The sequence below is a fragment of the Hylaeus volcanicus genome, unplaced genomic scaffold, assembly GCF_026283585.1.
Source record: "Hylaeus volcanicus isolate JK05 unplaced genomic scaffold, UHH_iyHylVolc1.0_haploid 11480, whole genome shotgun sequence".
NCBI lineage: Eukaryota > Metazoa > Arthropoda > Insecta > Hymenoptera > Colletidae > Hylaeus > Hylaeus volcanicus.
The window spans coordinates 1-378 of record NW_026532623.1 but is presented as its reverse complement, the minus strand read 5'-3'; positions in this window follow the sequence as shown (position 1 = coordinate 378).

The window sequence follows — 378 nt, the reverse complement described above, 5'->3', positions numbered from 1 at the left end:
GTCTCTGTCTCTGTCTCTGTCTCTGTCTCTGTCTCTGTCTCTGTCTCGAGGTGATGGCCTCGAACAGAAGATCCAAAAACGCACGCTCGAGAACTAAGAGTAAATGAATACAAGGGCACGTGCCAAAGAAATATTATAGCAGTTGTGTGGGCGCGCGCGCGCGTGTGTGTGTGTGTGTGACCATGATAGAATTCTGTGAAATCATCTCAATTCTACTCACATCAGTGGGAGGTATAAACTGCCCAATTAGACAGCTGCGAGTACCACTTCCATTCTTACGACTAAGACTGAATCTCCGCCTAACTAATTTACTATATAAACCATTGTACGACCAGACCTTACCATTTATTATAGAAAAATATTGAGATTCGCGAACCG